The sequence below is a fragment of the Anas acuta genome, chromosome 3 (genome assembly GCF_963932015.1).
Source record: "Anas acuta chromosome 3, bAnaAcu1.1, whole genome shotgun sequence".
Classification (NCBI taxonomy): Eukaryota; Metazoa; Chordata; class Aves; order Anseriformes; family Anatidae; genus Anas; species Anas acuta.
Window position 1 is genome coordinate 114,292,322 of NC_088981.1, and position 18,236 is coordinate 114,310,557.

General features: G+C 38.5%; 1 long non-coding RNA gene across 1 annotated transcript; it reads right to left on the minus strand.

Moving 5' to 3' along the window:
* Positions 1-9,454: 9,454 nt before the first annotated feature.
* Positions 9,455-13,809, minus strand: LOC137854887 (uncharacterized). The gene is made up of 2 exons (XR_011095436.1): positions 13,482-13,809; positions 9,455-12,374 (listed from the first exon to the last, which is right to left on the minus strand). It is a non-coding gene; the product is annotated as an uncharacterized lncRNA (long non-coding RNA).
* Positions 13,810-18,236: the final 4,427 nt, after the last annotated feature.

Sequence of the window (18,236 nt, forward strand, 5' to 3'; positions counted from 1 at the left end):
AAATGATATATTTCCTGATTCTATGATTTTGGGCTGTGAATTTTTGAGGGTTACAAAGGAAGTTACTAGCTAAACCATACACTAATACATGTATGAGGGATGGGCAATAGCCCTCATCTCCTTTGCTTCCATGCCTGGACTTCAATAAGTAAAATTGTCTAAAATCCCTTAGAATCCTGACCTCAAAAGCATTTTTTCCTCTTGACCTTAGTTCTCTTAGCTTTTTTAAATAGGTTTATTTTCTCCCTTACCAAAACTGAATATTCTTTTCTGATTAGCTCTAGAAGAGATCAGAATTTAAAATCCTACTTAGTCACCCGTTCCTGGGGGTAACTCAAAGTAATTTTGCCTTACAGACAGTCTTTTTCCAGAGGGTTCCTCTTACATGGGGGTGATAAAGTCCTTTGGTTGCCAATATAGAAATATTGGTCCATATAGAAAGGCCAATATAGAAATATTGGTCCATATAGAAAGGTAAAGCTCTCTTGACCAACATGGATGTTTCAGGAGCAGAGAATATGATCATTCATTTAGCTGCATTGCTGCATGATGGCTCAGATTTAGTAATGCTACTTTGAAAGAGAAAACTGGGTAGCTAAGGATAAAGAGGCATTATATGACTTTACTGAGGTGAGTGATATGAAAAGCTGTAAGAACTGAAGCATACATTTTTGTCTTCAGAAAATATTCTGCTTTATAGCCATCAAGAAATTGAACCTTTTATTTATATGTACATGAACCAATAATAATTTATAATAAAAAAAGTGAGTGAAGCTGGTACACTGGACCCTTGGACAATTATTAAATATGAGGATTAGTTCTTAATCTATTGGCAAAATAAAAAGGTTCACATATGATATTGGAAGAGTTTAAAAGATTTTTATTAATGTTCCCCTTGCTGCTTATCCTTTAGGTTTCCAACAGCAATTTCTTTTAATCATTGAACTTAATATACTCCAAGGTGCTGAATTCTGTGTCAGCTGTAAACATGCAGTGAAACATTTGCATCTAGGCTTCCTTCAGCTCCTCACATTCAATTCAAGGAGTGAACAATGAAGCAGCACTGCTGTGCAAGATCCAAATTATGCTGCTGGCAAGAAGATTTTCAAATAACTATAGATCTCCTGGGAGAAGGAATATTATACTATGGAATAGTGAGTATTTGCCATAGAGAATGCTGGTCTGTAAGCTTTTTTCCCTCTTCTTTCATTCTGTTTATTTATTTGTATTGTCACCGGTGTCATCTGAAGCAAAGAAATTCAATAACGTTAAATCTATTGCAGGAAATTATTTTGATATGACAATTAAATGAACAAGTTCACCTTGCCTATAATATGCCATCAAACATTGGCATGAGCATTGGGTGCAATCAATCTATTACACATCAATTTTATGGCTGTATAATGAGGTTTAATTGCTGCTTTATTAGTCTGACTAATATTAAGTGTCAGTAATTGCTTTACATTCAACTTGGCTTTCTCATTTAAATTACACTTCCAATATTTAAAAATATATGTAGACATTATTTTTATCTAATGAATTTTTGCTTTCATCCTTGTGGTACAGGAAAAACCCAATTGGGGTGATTTTCCTCCTTTATACAAGTTCTCTGGCCCCAAGGAATTGAGCCTGGGAAAGCTAAATGTTGTTCTTGGTAAATGCATGGGCCTTTGGCATTTGGAAAGTGAACTTTAAATTTCTTTTTGACAGAAATATAATATGGGTTTTGTGTATTAATGAGTGAATTACTAAGGTGTGTAAACACATTTGTACTCCTACTGAAGTCTACAGATCTATTTGTAGACTTTAAGTTATGCATATCCTTGGGTGAATTGCAGGCCTAATGCTTGCTACCCTAAAGCACATGGTAAAAACTAGTCTGGCAGGATGCAGAATGCATTTTGACTGGCAAGCCACAGACCAAATGTTATTGCCAGCCAGGGTTTTAGTTATTGTTGAAGCCATAGACTTGAATGCTCAGACTTGGAGCTTAAGGAGGCAAGGACTGAAGTTCAATAAATTACTAGATACTAGCAATGAGAAAACCTTTGGCAGACCCAGTCTTGTTCTGTGGCTTCCTTGAATTCATTGTGGACTGCATTCAGGAGATGAATTCCTGGATTGTTCAAGTCAGCAGCAGTTTTGCCTTTTCACTTGGCTTCTTCTGATTTCCTTTTTATGTTTGAAATAAAGTCCATCTGATTTTGCAAGGATGAGCTCAGCTCACTGAATAGACATGCCAGTTGCCATTAATATCAACTGATTCTCCAGTGACAGCTGGCTAATATTACCCTGAAAGCACCTCGTGAGCTAAAATCAAGCTGTATTTTGGGAAAAGAGTGGCCCTTGTTGGGGTACCTCACGTGTTTGGTTCATATGACGTTGGACTGCTGAAATTCTGATCAGGAAAAAGTGGTGGTTGAATCAATAACAATTTATTGAATTTTATTGCAATTCTCTTCCTGAGCCCATGAAAGAGTTAATATAGCTAGAGACCCTGTGAGAGTCAAATATCCCTCACTGGATATCTACTGGACTGCAAACCAATTAAATAAAAAAAAATGTGTCTTTTGTCATTTTTGTCTTTGGGAAGGGGAATTTCCTTTTTTTTTTTTTTTTTTTTTTTTTGTCAAGAACATATTTCGGGTGTAATAAGAACATCTGTATAGAACAGTACAGATTTTTAGAGATACTCCTTTATGAAAGAAACTTCACTCATGCTGTTTATCCAGTTTTCCAAGGCTAACATTTTCATTTTAAAGACAGCAAAAGGTAAGAATGTATGGACCCAGGACTTTCTGAAGCTAGGACTTAAACCTAACAGGCAGCTGGCAGAAATCCAGGTCACAGACTTTTAGAACCATTAACACTACTGTCAGCATTCACCTGAGCACATGAGGTCAGAGTGCTTATTCTGTTGAAAAAAAAATAATAAAAAAAATATTAAAAAAAAAATAATCAACTAGATCTCTCACACCTCATCATGACCCAAACCTACTACCTTGTACTTCAAAACATGGTCCTTTCTTCATAATGATGGGGCCACCCACATTTGCCACTGCGACGTAATATTTTAAAACATGTGTTAAAGGAGGAATAGACCTGGGCATCAGGCTCACCTTAGTCTGAATGGTTGGAAACCAGCATTATGTGCATCACAAGAGGACGTTGTAACCACCATGCTATAGGGCACTCTGTGAGAGTGTACAATCAGGAATGTAAGATCATGGGACCAGATAGACACCAGGCAAGAGGGAACCTGCCCCATGCCTTGTCTAGAACATCTGGCAGGAGAAAGGGACACCTGGTGTTTTCATCCGCAGCCCAGAGCCTGTTTCTGCTTCTTATCCAAGAATCAATCTAAGGTAAAACACATCTACATTCCAGACAGCAGGTGGGATTCATGTGGGAGATCTAGAAGCTCAAGCAACTGCAGATTGAGAAGGGCCCAATATCTTGGTTGTTCACTGAAGCGAGACTTCTAAGTGTTAGGTCTTCAAGCTAAAAATGGACACCACCATCACAAACTTTTATGTATTTGTTTGTTTATTTGTTTTAAATAACTTTTTTTTTCTTTTTTTTTTTTTTATTAGACAACTTTCATGAAAGAGACAAGATCTTGAGCAGACATAAGCACCTTGTCAATTCTACTGGCTCCCTATCTAATTAGTAAAGACATGGTTAGTTTGAGAAGCCTTGAAAGTTTTCAAGGTCTTCAGAGACACTTTCCTCTACTCATTTGGCTTCATAAAAATTTAGGCACTAAACCCTGCGGTGCCATCATTCCTCTCTCCCTCCCATCCACAAGTGGAAACCACCTATACTTTACGCAGGATTTCATACTGTATTCTCCACAGCAACCTTGCCAGCAACATCTAAGAAGTCAGGATGGGAATATTTGCATTAATCTGAGCTCTGAAAGACTTCACTGCAAGGAAGAACTTCAATGTACAGCTCACTTGAACCTGAAAGTTAGAGAAGAATGGAGTTTGAACAGTACTGACACAGATAAATATTCCTCCTGCATTTTCTTATTATTTTTGAGTGCTAAGGCAGCAGATCAGATGCAGGGAGAGGATCTGCTGAGTAAGTGCCATTTTCACATTGTCACGTTGCAGAGCTGAACTGCATTTTTAAGTGTGGCTGTCAGTCTTTTCACTGTCAGGTTAAATCCTTACCCATGGTGTTTCCTGCTCATCTTCACTGACTGTCAGCACTGAGGTCAGGAATAAGCTTTCCCCATGGCAAGTTGGCAGGGTGTTTATGTGCAAGGGATTAATCCACCTTCCTCGGGAACAGGAAGCTGAGATTCTTGGGCAGGAGCAAATGGCCAGAACAAAGGTCTGAGATTAAAGACAGGCAAACATTTGTGTCCCCTTGTTGCTTCCTGTTTGTGCTTTAATTTTCTTTGGTAGTTGTTACCAGACTTGTTGTGGTCCAGGCCAGACCAGCTCTGTTTCGGGCAGGCAGCAGGGGCACAGTGAGGCTCCCTCAGCAGGCAAGTGGGAGCCCAAATCTGCCTCCAATCTTGACTGCAGCTTCGACCTCAGCTATTTTTGTCAATATTAAGCTCTGCCCATATATCCCTCTCAAATAATCCCCAATAATCTTTCTCTTTCTCAAATGTAGATTATTTTATCCACAGAAGCCCTCAGACATAAACCTTTAGCTAACTGAGAAGAGTTCCTTGGCTATCTTGTAAAGATCTCCCTATTGCAATCCCCTGCTGTGTAGATCACATGAAATCTAAGGACTGGAACAAGAAAGGAATGGCAGGGCTGAGAGTGAACCTCTTAAATGATGTTGGAGACCATGTCAAAATCTGTATTTGTCCCTGAATAGCTTTTGTAACTTGTCAAAGACTGTGAAAAAGTTCTTAGGGGAGCTGAAGGTCCTAATATACTTAAACTCACGTATGAAGGACCCATGATGTCTTTGTGTATGTATATCATGTTTTCCCAGATAGCGGTCAAACCACGTCAGGTGGATTTAGTGCTAGACAACAGGCTCCTGAAGTAAATGTTTTAGCAATACAGACATGATTGTAGCAAAAAGAAGTTATTAACTATCTTTGAAATCCAGAGAGAAAACACTTCCAAGGGCCAGAATCTCAGCTGGTGTAGATCAGTATCAGAGTCAGGCTGTTATACAGCAGGTGATGAACTGTCCTGCATCCTTAAAAGAAATCAACTGGACAAACATGGAACTGCTTATTGTTTTTTTCAAGAGTCCTTTCACTCCTCCTTTTCTTCCTTCTCTTCCCTCCATGTCTGAAAGTCTTTACCATTACACAGTGAAAGCAAATAAACAAGGAAGGTTAAAATCTAAAACCACTCATCCACGTTAATTAAGTTCAGCCAGCCTCAACTACATCATCTGGTAAGATCTGGCAAGTCGTGTGTGTGCACATGTGTGTGTGTATGTACATGCACGTCTGTATATCTCTTCTTCTATTCAGAGAGAATCATTCAAAAGTGTACAAAATTTAAAATGTGCTATTTCCATGCCTAGCTGTGAGGTTTTTTCATTTTTTTTTTCCTTGTCTGTTTCTGTTCTTACAGCTGCTTTCATATCTTTCTCCAACTTCCCATTATTACATTTTCCTCCTTTTATTTATGATGCCTGATTCCCAGTGTACATTATTGCTGCTCTGTTGGTACTTTATTAAATACGATACAGATACTAGAGTGAGAGTGAGGTTTTATGTCCCACACATGGTGTGTCGTAATTGTGGCATTTTTACTTTCCATTAAGAAGTATCTCCAGGAGGGGAGGATGGGGGACTCGGTTCATTACTTCTATAAACCGAAGAAGAAACCCCAGACAAGCTTGATGAGTTGTTAAGTAGTCTTTAAAGAAGTCTTTAAATCAAGATTAGATGTCTTTCCTAAAGAGACTCCCTAGTTCAACCAGAAGTTACAGGCATGATAGAGGAATCAGTGGCTAAATCTTTGTGTCTTGCAGTATGGAACAAGTCAGACTACATTAAAATAATGTCCTTCTGTCCTTCAAATTTATGAGGTTGTAATTGGAAGACAGTGGCTTAACTAGTCAAGGTACAAAACAAAGATGGAGTAAAACTATAAACATAAACTATAAATCCATGAAGGAAAGTGTTTTATTTTTATATATTTATTATTATTATTATTATTATTATTATTTAATTTTACTATTATTAATATTATTCTTTTAATTGAAATATTTTCCTAAAAGAAAGCACAAAGGACTCTACTCAGTCCCTCAGAGACTAAACCATAAACAGGGCTCAGTCACTTTCAGCTACATTCTGGTAGCTTTCAGCTACATTTCAGCTTACATTCTGGTAATGCCGGTGTATTGGCATTACCAGAAACCAAGGAATCATAATAAAATGTGGTAGCTCTTCCCTGGGTGTTCTTTTTCCCATGATGAGCATCAGACCTGGTCAAAGGCAGACAGGTGCCCAGGAGAGCAGACTGCTTGGGCCTGTAAAATGCTCATCAGCCTGACTATTTTGTGTATGGCAGATACCTGGCAAGGCAAAGCAGCTGTCTCTGCTGGGAAGAAACTCCTAGTTGAGTATCAGCTGCTGCCCCTGATCACCCTCCCTCAGGACAGATTTGCCTCCAGGAAATTTTTCCCAGCTTTCTGTCCCAGCTCTGCATTTTCCACTGTTCCTCCTTTCTGTAACAGAAAAAGCCCATCTTTGGTCTGATCCTAGTGGCTCCTTGATCTTACCTGAGAAGCCTTGAATGATAGCTGACAGCATTCAAGACAAGGACCAATGGCTCTATCTTGCCACAGTGGGACAGTCTGCTCTCCCCATAACCCCAAACCACAACTCCAGAGAGGTATGAAATATGGTTATAAAGCTCCCCATAACCCCAAACCACAACTCCAGAGAGGTATGAAATATGGTTATAAAGCTTAGGATGCACACATAAGAAAATAAATTAATGAGACCATAAAAATATTAAGTGAGCAATCAGGATGGCCTTTATGGCTCTCGTGACATGAAGCAAATCTGCAATGAGAAGAGGATTGGGACCCATTGAATAAATTGTTTAATTTCTTTATATTTCTTTCACATGTACAGAGCCTTCCTTGTAAGTGCTGTTTTCTGTGTGTGAACCAACAACAACAAAAAAAAAGGCAGCAAAGGACCAACAATATGGAATATTGTAATCACATATTTACTTACTGTCCCTTTTGCTCATCCTTTTTTTTTTTTTTTTTTTTTTTTGTGTGTGTGTGGCACCTTTCCACTTAAAGAGGGACTGATCCACATATAGGAAAGGTGATATAAGAGGAAAAATTCAGAAACACAAAATATAACGATCAAAGGTAAAACCCCAAAACACTGATCTCTACAGATTAGCATAGCCAATTGTGGAGTATCAACCTAGTAACTAAGACAGAATGATGGTAATTTGTGTTTCTGGGTATAGTCCTAAACAAGACTGGATTTTCTTGAAGGAACTAAGGTACTCTGTAGTTCTCAATGGTTTTATTTTTTAACAGTGACTCTGTATCTCTCATTTTATGGCTGGAACAACACAATGGGGTTTTCTACTTTCTTGTAATTTTGATTGATTTTGATACTAATATGGATAATTCTCAGCCATCAGGCTCAAAAGAAATGCAAAAGGAAAATTAACTGCAGTATTCTCAAGACAATTGAAAGAGAGAGACAGATGTTCAGGGTCAGAAACCAGAAGCCAGTATGCAATTGCTAAGTCCCATCAATTTCAACACTGAGGTGCCTTTGATGATCTCTGCTGGTTCCTAGTTCTGTGTACCAGAATATGATTTAAACTATGCTTTATTTAGCTTGTCAAACTCAATGATTTTATTTTGAGTCATTTCAGTCATCCTCATGTAACTTAGTGCAACTAACTGGAGAATCTCGCTTCTGTTCTTTTCCTTTTTCTCTCTTTCATTCGCCTCTTTTCCCTTACAAATACATAGAGACATTTCCTCTAAGTAAAATTCAGGCTTCAAACATTTTGAACACCTTAGAAGGTTTCTTTCTGAAACCATTATACAAGCAATGCACTTGTGTGAAGCAACATGGGTGACTGAAGGAGGGAATGCCAAAAATGCCTCTATTTCAGTAAAAAAACACCTCCACCGTTTGTCAAGTCATACCTTCCTGCAACTTGTGTGTTTTTAATAGAGAAGCAAATGTGTTCAATGTATTACCAAAGCTGTCTGAAAACTGACTTTTTCTGAAAACCAGGGTCAGACATTTTCCCAAAGAGGACAAAATGAATTTTTAGGTTCAGCATCTCGAGTTAAGGTTTTCAGTTAAAACAAAAATCTACCAAAACCAGAGAGGAATGCAAGCTGCAGAGCCTGCTGAAATGGCAGAGAACAAATCCAGTCTGTGTACAAGCCTGCAGACTACTTGGAGGTGGTGGTAATATTTGCTGTGTTGCTGTCAGCCCCTCTGCCAGTTATCAGCAGCAGAACTGCAGCTGTCTGCTGAATAACACATTTGTTTATACAGTAGATTGAGAATATTTGTGTGCGCAGCAAACTCCTTGGGGGTATAAACAATGTGTTTCTGAAGAGGCCCAGTGTCATTAGAATAATCAAGACTTGTAGTATGATAAACAGAGTCACAAACAGAAAGTACTACACAGACTCTCGAGTGTGGTATCGCATTTGGTGTCAAGTCCCCAGGATGATCTGTTCAAACAGCTTTTCCTGTGGCGTAGACACAGGTTGCTACATACTTTACAGAGAAATCAAGCGGGAGACATGGTCATGGTGCATTTTTGATGAGACCTCGTCAGCAATGTGCTGGCATGTGGTAAAAATCTTCTATTCATTGCACAAAGCCCAAACCTTTTTCCCTGTGCAAACCATGTGAAATCCACTGCAGTGGAAGAATGTCCACTTTCTTTACCAATAAGATCAGACCAAGGCCAAGGTCATATTGTGGTATATTTATATTATCCTCACAGCTGTACTAGGGAGACCGTCCCCTCTCAGGCACTCCACAGGAGTCAAGACTGTGACCATCCAGTGTGGGCCAGCCATGCTCACACTGCAGATGATTTGGCATGGGACTTTGAAACATCCTTTCAACACTCATGAAATTTGTACAAAGTGTGCAAAAATTAGTGAGAGAAATGTGTTTCAACTCTGTTTAGCTATTTCATATCATTGTTAATTTCATAGTCCTATGAGTATACAGTGCTTGCCTTGTTAGCTATGGGTTTGCTGCTGGGAGAAAAAAAAATGGTCTTGCTTAAGAGAGTCTGAGAGTCAATAGGCATGAATATGGTAAAGACAGTCAGGTGGTGGGCCTACACAATGGTACAGGTAAACTCTTGAAGATATTCCTAGGAAAATTAAGTCTCAATGACTTGGAGCTGGAGTGTGCATTATATGATGAAGTTGGGCATATCTTCAGAAATGGCTACATGGGTGTTAGCCCTGATTTTCCAGTCTCACAAAAATTAGAACATACACAGAGATCCCAGTGAATAATCTTCTTCCAGGAAGGTCTGTAGACTCCTAAGTTAGGTCATGAAGAAAAAGAAGGAAATAAAGTGAAAAGGAGAATTACAAAAATAAGAAGGTAGTAAAGTTACAATAGAAGAGCAGAGCCATCATTGAAACTATGCTCTTAGTGACATCCACAAAGATGAGCAGTGCACCAATTCCAAATGCATTCTTTCAATACCACAGAGCAAATGCTGCCTCCTAACTCACCTACTCTGTCAAGTGGCATTAATCATTCACATACTGTCATGAAATACCTGCTATGGGAACAGTGAACTGAAAAGGGTTCATTATGACAGTGTCATTTTATTATTTTTCAAATAGTAAGTCCCCAGGTGTGTGACGTAAATCAAATGGCTGCATTTTGCACAGCATTTCTTTGGTGCTGATAACCTGGTGAACTGTTAAGATCAGTTCATCCATAATGAGTTGGTCAAGAAGGAAGAAATCAGACAGAAAATTAGTAAAAATGTGCCTAGGGCTTTTGACTTCTTGACTTTAGTCTCCTTTTCTCATCACTGTGATGAGTGACAGAAGTCTTCTGAAGCCTGTTAATTCTGTTTTGTTCCTTCTGTCCTGTTTTTCCTCTCCATTGAATTCAGGTCCTTCTTCTGAAGGTTAAAGATCTCTCCTTAAGAGTATTGCATCTGTTCACTTGTAGAAACATTATGTTTTCAAAATTAACTTTTCTCTGTCTCCAGTTCCCAGTATCTCACTTTCTTCATCTTCTGATTGCCCACTAGAAGATGATCAAAAGTCAGTTATCAATGTTTGTATAAGTTCTGGCATGAAAGAGTTCAGATGAATGGGGCAGTTAGTCCGCCATTTTCAATAAAAATACATACCAACACATAATTAGAGATTTGTCTAATCCAAGATTCTTTCTCCAAATCTGTCTAAGAGCAGATGCCTGGGTAATATACACAGTGAGTACAGAATATTTGTTCAGTTATACCTCCAAGTCTCTAGCATTTCCAAATCCTACTATTACCTACCTATATTGCCTAAATTACATTTGGTTTCTCCTTCACATTTCTAACACTTGACATAATTCAGACCTATTCTCCTTACTCAGTGTGATATCTTTTCACTATCTTTAAATCTGTACCAATTAATCCTTTTGACTCCAAATCTTTCCATAGGTTTCCTTCTCCAGGCCTATCAGAACCTGTCCAAGTCTTGCTGCAGTGTCAGGTCACATCTCAAAAGGCATATCACAACACCCTTGTAGAGTTAATGCCTTTAATCTCATAGATGCAAGGTAGAGTGGTTTCAAAAGAATCATTAACAATTTGTCAATCTTGTCCCCATTTCTTTCTATTAAGCTTCTGTGCAAATCTGGGCAAACTATTTATGTAACAGCTCTGTTCACCATGCATGCTTTTTAAACAGTAAGGACTGGTATGTACCATAGCCAGCAAACTGTCATTCACATTTCAGGGAAGTGTTGTTGCATTTTTCTGAGTGGCTGAAGTAATCTGAGCACTTGGTGTCTCTCCCCTAGTCTCTTTGCCCGATGTGTCTGCAACAGCAAAAGCATGTAAACAAAAAATTATCTTGCAAATTTGAGATGTTGACCTACTGATCTACTGCTTCACCTCTTTGCACTGGGGCATGCATACTGTGAGCCTTTCCCAGCTGGATTTGGAAGCTGACCAGAAATGCACTAGCTGCTGTCCACAACTTCAACTGCAGGTGAATGCGAGCATAACTCTTTAGTCTGACTACATTTAAACTGAACTGAACATGTCCTGGGTACATTTCCGAGTATTGACCCTCACATTGTTAAATTATTCACACAATCCCTCTCATGATTTTGACTTCTAACAATGCAGAGAATTAAAATAGTTTCCTGTTCTTCAAAACTCCCAACACATGGAGACAAAAGTAACCATCTAGTCTGATTCTTGAAATATGTAGCCTGGGGAATTTCACCCAGTTCTTCACAGAGTGAATGCATCTTGTAAGAAGATGGTTCATTAGAATCTTTGCTCTGCCTCCATAACAGAATTTCCCAAAATAATGGATAAAATAAAAGTCAATGTCAAGACATGAGGAGTTTGGGAGAGGGGTTTAAGAGTCTTTTTTTCCTATCCTGAATATCAACTAGCTTTGTTCTGGGCAAAATATATCATTCCGTGCCTTAGGTTTCACATCCCTTGAAAGAATTCAAGATTCATCGGGTTTAACATACTCACACCCTCCTCGCATTGTTATTCTGTATTTATGGAGTAGGAAGAGTTTGTGGAAAAACTCTCATAGAGAGTAAACAATAAAACACAGAAATAGTTTCAGAGTGGAGAATGGGAGAAAGATGGAAAGTTTGGATCCCTCTATTCACATGTGCCAACGATAAAGAGGCTGCACAGTCCCTTCCATTAGACAGCTGCTGCATCAGCTCTCATGCATAAAAGTTTTATAGTGAAATAAGTTTGTGCTGACCTAAATTCCCCTTGTCCTGTCACCAGCTCAGTGTATCACCAACACAAGGTATTTTCTTCAACTTCTGTCTCTCCATCCTTCCATTACTGCTGGTATGTCATTTGCTGCACAGATGTTTCTCCCAAGCCATTGCAAGGCTATTTTTCAAGTGACTTCCTCCAGCAGATGTTTTCTGGTTCCCAGGTGTATGCGTTGCCCTCTCCACTGAGCTGAAACTCAGCGATGCACTTGACATATTACAGTGCCGCGCTGTCTCTTTGAGCTGGAGGGTCTGCAACATTGCACATCAATGACATCCCTCTGCTCCTGTCAGGCTGCTCGGTGATGGTTTCCCTCAGCAATAGGCCTCCTCGCTGGCTCTTCGAGTTGCCTTGCTACCTTGGCTGCACAAAGCAGCTTTCTATGGTGCCTGAAATGAACTTTTGTAATTGCTGTGGAGCCTGTGCCCAAAACAAGAATTAAATACAATGATTATTCAGGCAGCCAGGACCTATTTCCCTGTAGAACTAAAGATGAAAGCCAGATGCAATAGCAAACAGAGATCTATGAAGTAGTGCTCTGAATACAAGACTTTCTTCTTCCCTTTACCTGTGGAGTCAAGGTCATGCAATGACGTACAGTAGGAAAGTTGAATAAACCACAGAATTCTTTCCTCAGAGCCCAGAACATAATCCCATTTTAGGTCCTGTGGTAGATGGCTAAATATAGGTATTTGGCTCTTTCTCCCTCTGAAATCTCTGTTTTCAGATGCTTTCCTAACTTTCATCCTTTGGCATTAATCTAACTTTCTTTTAAAAATTGCAGGGGTGCAGACTGGTTTGTGATGCCAGCACTGTTTGGTTCAGCTAATATCTGGGCTAGCTTTAGCCTCAGGCTATGGAACAACTCCTTGCAAGCCTTCTGCGAGACAAAATGATAAGTAGAATCTTTAATTATTATCATTTAAAAATGAATACTATATATCAAACTCAAAAGAAAACAGCATTAATTTATTAAATTTATTAAATTAATTTCTCTCACCTTAACTCTTTCCCTATGCTCTCTCATTCTGGTGGCCATAGGCATAAAAAAAAAATGTGGCCAAATCCTCAAAATGAGTCTGTGTAGAAAGAAAATATTGGGGCATAAAGGGAGGAGGATTAGAGCTAATGGGTTCTACCCATTATTCACACTACCCATATTCACACACAGCTATAGTAGGCAAAAATATGAACAAGGTTTTGCTGCTAAATGACTGTGTCTTATGCCTTCATATTGAAGGCATAGCTCTTTCTTTATCCTTGGATCAACTTGGTGGTTTAGCCCAGCACTGCTTAACTACAGCAGAGGAAAACCTGTATGTAACTTGTATGTGTACTGCCAAGCAACCTTGCAGAAATGGAACCAAGAAAAATGTCCTCCCAGACACTTTAGCTACATCTGTACTAGCAAGCTAAGCACTGTTAGGATCCTTTCCCTAACCCTGAGGCCAGCTGGAATAGTCTGCTCCCCCCCCCCTTTTTTTCAAAAAAAACAACAAAAAAAAAAAAAAAAAAAAACAAACTTACCTCCAGAATAAAATAATAATTTCCAGCTTGCCTAGCAGGGACGGTGCCTTGTCCATGCTGGCTCCTGAGCTGTGCATGGGAAATGTCTGCGAAAGCTCTAGCTAGCCTGGACCAACAACTTGCCAGGGATCACCTGACTGGTAGCAGACACTGCCAGATTCCAGTGTTTGCTACTAAGCACCGGTACTGATTTGGGTACTGACACAGACAAAGACCATTGTGGGTGAGTAGTTGGCTATATACTTATACTTTTATATATATATATACACACACACATACTTACACACTATATATATATATATTTAAAAAGTAAACCGAGCTGTGTATAGGCATAGGTCTCCATCCCTTATCATCTGCATTGGTACTCTCAGCCCAGCTGTTACAGTTTTGATCCAAATAAATCAGCTGACTCATTACCTGTTTGTGGTTCAGGTTTAGATGAAAGAAGGACTTACACCAGTCTTTATTTTGGTGTGGTAAGAAAATTCAGTCACACAGGTACAAGCAGTGTTATGCCATTTGGCTCCAGAAAAACTGGAGATGGCTCTAAATATTTATTAGTGTAGATTTATCCTTAAGCACAGGTTTCTGTGGTTCTATTCTGATTGTCCAGTGGTAGGTTCCCTCCCACCTTGAGTCAGCTAATCTAGACGTGGGAGTAGGTGGTGTGGCTGAAAATTATTCCTAGTAAATAAGTGTTTTTTGTTTGTTTGTTTGTTTGTTTGGCTTTTATCTACAAATGACACTTGTTCACTGTGTCTTATTTTTATTTATTTATACTTTTTATTTTATTTTCAGTGCAGGTATGCATAGAAGAGTAGGGAGAAAATAGGTTAACATCACTCTGGACTTAGAACAGTTTCTTGTTTTCTGGATCTAGAGCTTGGCAGAAAGAACTGAGCAGCTACAAAGATGTTCTGGGAATTTTTATTAACTGCACCAACCAGTGGTCTTATGCAGAATAAATTTCCTTTGGACCCTCTCTACCACACACAACAAATTTATCTGCATTTGTACAACAAGATTAACACAGTCGTAAGTCTTAACTAGACTGCCTCTCCCTTAAACAGATTTCATTATCAAAAGTTACACTGCTTCAAGGATTCAGGATGGCCTTGAAAGCATTCTGTCTGGCTGTAACAGAATCTCACAAACAGAGAACAAATAATAATTTTAATAATTAATTCAAGTTCTGCTCTCATATACGAATAGATCCAAAAATGCATCTATTTTAGCATATTTTTGAAATTGTATTATTAAATGTAAACATACATCGCAAGTGTAAAGAAATCAAGACTGAATTCTTTCTTTAGGTAAGCTGCCTTCCACTGAAAGAACACTAAGATGCGAAAATAGACATCATTTGAAAAGGAGGGTTTGATTTCCCTGGTTTGATATATACGTACAGAAATAACATTAAAATATAGATAGATGAAAAGCTCCAGGTGTTCAAAAAACATTGAACTATTAGGGAAAATAATAAATAAATAAAAAGAGAAGGGAAAGTAATAGAATAGAAAACTGTGAGAAACAAAACATTGTTATTACTATTATTATTATTACTATTACTATTTTTACTATTATTACCATTGCTATCAAGCATACGTACAGAATTAAAACGGTCTTGTCAAAACATCAAAGCAGGAAAAACAACCTTAAATTTAACCCCTTTACACAAATATATCTTTGGTATCTCCACTGCTCCCCTTCTCCAGTCTTATTGGAAATAAATAAATAAATAGATTCATATATTCATAGATTTTTAGGGCCAGAAGGGACCTTTACAATCATCTTGTCTGAACCTCTCCTGAAGACATACCTTATAATTTTATTCTTACATCTAGCCTATATAAGTTACACTGAACCATTTCAAGCCATTTACAGTTCTGATTTAAACACTTCAAGCAACAGAAAGTCCACCCATATTTCTGAGTGAGTTAATTTGATAGTTAATTACCTTCACTGCTAAGTGTTTTATTGTTGATTTTAGCTTGAAATCATCTAGATCCAACTCCAAGATGAAGAATTTGGGGTTGCCTTTTTCTGCCAAAAGCCCTCAGCCCTTTATAAAGAAATAGGAAATGTCCATCACTAAAAGCCTTTCTCTCTAGTTCCTAAAATCACATAAACTTTGTCTCAATGTTCAATCAGCTTCTTACTTTTACAACATCCAGCAGTCTTTAAGCAATAAAGGAGTCAATGTTACAAAATATCTAGAAATCCATTACAACCCACCTGTACCTTAGCCCTGAAAACACATGGCCTTCACTTTGTTTTGTGCCTATGAAGTTTGTCAAGCACTTTGGGAGCTTTGGATGAAAGCCATCTTATAAATGTACATTATTGCACTGTCATTATTATTGTGTTGTCATTCTGTGTTCGGCCTTTTAAAATTGTTTCAGCCTGCTGTAGCACTTGTGGTTTAATTTCCTTTCTTTAAACTAACAGCCCCATTGAACAAAGGAAGTAAGTGTGGGGACATTAAAAATAGACTGAGTTTTCTGTATTATTATTATTATTATTGCTGCAAGTTCACAGCTTACCCCATTATGACTCCATCTCATTACAATGAGTGCCAAGAATGTGCAGCAATAACAGGCTGCATTTGTGTAAAGTGGGACTTTTGCAATACCAGTTGCTGGGGAAAAATATCCAAGGAAAAGCAGTTGGTAGGCAATGGTATAATCCTTCTGGGTGTGCTGTTGTTCCTCAGACTGTAATGGGCATTGCCACACACGTGCTTGGGAAGAAGGGAGATCACATCTGGTTCAGTTCCTACTAACCCCAGAGCTTCAAGGAGTGGGGAGCAGAAGGTGGAGATTCCTTTAGAACTAGATGCAGTGAAACTGGCACTATCACATCCTCATGGGCATGCCACAGACCTGGTATTACAATTTACGAGGTAAGCAGGGTCTAAAGCCTTGAGTTGGGGCTCCAGCATGACTTCATGAGAAGCAACAAAATTTGCAGACTCTAAAGTGTGTCCTGCATTGTGTGGTCTTTTCTTCTCTGGTTACCATGAGCTCAGAATTGCGCTGCATGCTTTTTTGGGGAATGTCTTTTGGGGAAGCCAAGGCAGCAGTTTCCTGATTATGCAGTTAGCTGTGTGTATGCTGTCTGCCCCTGCTACCAACCACACATTTCTGAGAGTTTCTCTGGACCAGCACTACTATTTGTGCAGCCAAGGTGAAGGATCAATGGAGGAACTTGTTTGGTTCCAGCCACAGCACTTCTCCAGGTTGATTCTGATCCAGTTATCATATGCCACAATTACAGAAAAGAAAAAAGAATGCGCGTTCATGGGCATAAAGTACAAGACAAACTATTTCATCAGCAGCCCATAGTAAGGTCAGATCCATGAAAGCACAGGTCCAACATGAGGAAGAAAAATGCTTTGTCCAAAATAATCCAACAAGCCAATGGCAGACATGAGAACAGAGTTTATATTTTCTGAACCTTTGCACAACCTACACATACTACAGCTAGAAATTGTTTGATATTTTTAAAAAGTTTCTCTCTGAAGATTCATGTGGAAGGATAAAGTCCCTAAATCTCTTCTCTTTGTTTTAAACTAGTCCCCTTTATCCAATCACTATCTGCCCACGTGTATCAGGTCTGACTGGGATGTAGTTAACTTTCCCTGAAGTGGCCCATACAGTGCATTGCTTTGCACTTGTAGCTAGAACAGCACTGGTATCACACCAGTGTTTTGTCTATTGCTGAGCAGTGCTGGCACAGCAGCAAGATGCCCTCCAAACCCCCCAAAGCCCCTAGGCTCGGTGTGGACAAGCATAATTTGAGGGATTAATTTAGGCTAATTTACTAAACTAGCAGAAAGTAATCTCATCTTATATCTAACTGCATACTCAGTGGTGACAAATCTCTATACTTGATCTCACCTAGGGCTGCAGATCAGGTTGAATTCATTCAATGGATAGGACCAGTAGTATTAATCATTATTATCATTATGTGTTAGATAATAATTATTATCATTATTAATCATTAGGAGAAGCATTGTTTGAAACTAGTGAAAACGGATGATAACAGGAAATATATATATATAAACAAGACCTTTATTACAAAAGGAAAACCCAGTTGAAATACAACAAAGAATTCTTAAACATTCAGGCTGGCCCCATTGCAAATTATATGATAACATCTTATGATTACTTTGTGCCTGACACAGTTTTAGCCTAGGATACAATCTGTCATGCTGGATTGCAACTGTGTGTTCTCCACCAGGGAAAAATATATATTAGTAAAATTTACCGTCTGTGTCATTATGTGACTGCATAAATTTCAATCTGAGCATATTTGTTAGTTTTAATTCCTTTTTTTTTTTCCTTTCTAAAGTATTTTTCATATTATCTTTTAATATATAGCTCTTACATTGTCTTTTTAGGGGTCTTTTCAGATGTGAGAAAATACATGAAACCTCTATTATTTGTCAACTTTAGAACAGGGACTGAGAAGCTTTTATTTTAATGCCTTTAAAAATATATCTATCCATACAATTAAAATTGACACCAAAATGTTAATGATCACCAACAGTTATGGAAGGTTAGAGGTTTAGCAGCTAATCACTCTCTCAGTCTCTTCCTCTCATTGTGTCACACTCTCTGTTGGGGTGACACTCCATGAACATAATTTGATTAATTTTACCCATGCTCTAATGTCTATTTATGAAAAGATATAGGCTGCAATATAAGGAATGTGGAAAAGTCAGTGGAGGTTTAATTGGATTAATCTCTGTGT